Below are 751 nucleotides of genomic sequence, written 5' to 3' on the forward strand. Positions count from 1 at the left end.
CAAACATACCGCGGCCTTAACTGTATTTGATGAACTAGCGAGCGGGTGGATATCGTCACTACCCCCGTTGTTATTTAAGCTTTAGTTTGATCCCCTAAAATTTATAAGCCTCCGGGCTCCTTTGCTTAAGAAACTACCCCCATTCATTATGTCTAGGACTTCTTTATGGTGGTGTAGAAGTCCTTTGAAAAGGCACGAACTAACGTGTCTTTTCGCTAAGTTATGATGTGGACACTCTATAAGGAGATCGGTGAAACGATTCCAAGCCTCTGAAAATGATTCATGAGGATTTTGTCGAAAAGAAATGAATCTTGGAAAGCATCTCATCCGTCTTTAGGGGTGGGTAAAAATGTTCCATAAACAAACAACAAGTTTAGCCCACGAGTCCACGAGAATTAGGCGTTTAGGCGCTTAACTAAGACGCCGCCTTTATCGGCTAAGGTGAAACGGAATACCCCGAAGTTTAATTTGTTCCGCACCAACCGTAGGATGGTGGAATGTTGTTAGGACTTGTTAAATCCTACGCGTAATGTCGATAAGGTTTTTCATGGTCTAAACCGTGAAAAAACGGGTAACAAATTAAAAATATTTGGGGATTCGAAAATCCCCCCAATGGGTCCGCTAGAACGATGCAAGATTTGGGGCTATCGCCAGGCTTTATAAAAGTCCGAGAGAGTCGTCCTTTCGTTGGGCATTCTGTCAGGTAGAGTATGTGGAATAGTAGCTAGAGGTGCAATGAGTGGTATACTAG

At 43.0% G+C, this 751-nt stretch overlaps 1 pseudogene; it reads left to right on the forward strand.

Annotated features, from left to right (window-relative positions):
- Positions 1-217: 217 nt before the first annotated feature.
- On the forward strand, positions 218-312 carry LOC147514325 (small nucleolar RNA R71; annotated as a pseudogene).
- Positions 313-751: the final 439 nt, after the last annotated feature.

Source organism: Coptis chinensis, chromosome 2 (genome assembly GCF_015680905.1).
Source record: "Coptis chinensis isolate HL-2020 chromosome 2, ASM1568090v1, whole genome shotgun sequence".
NCBI classification, from domain to species: Eukaryota; Viridiplantae; Streptophyta; class Magnoliopsida; order Ranunculales; family Ranunculaceae; genus Coptis; species Coptis chinensis.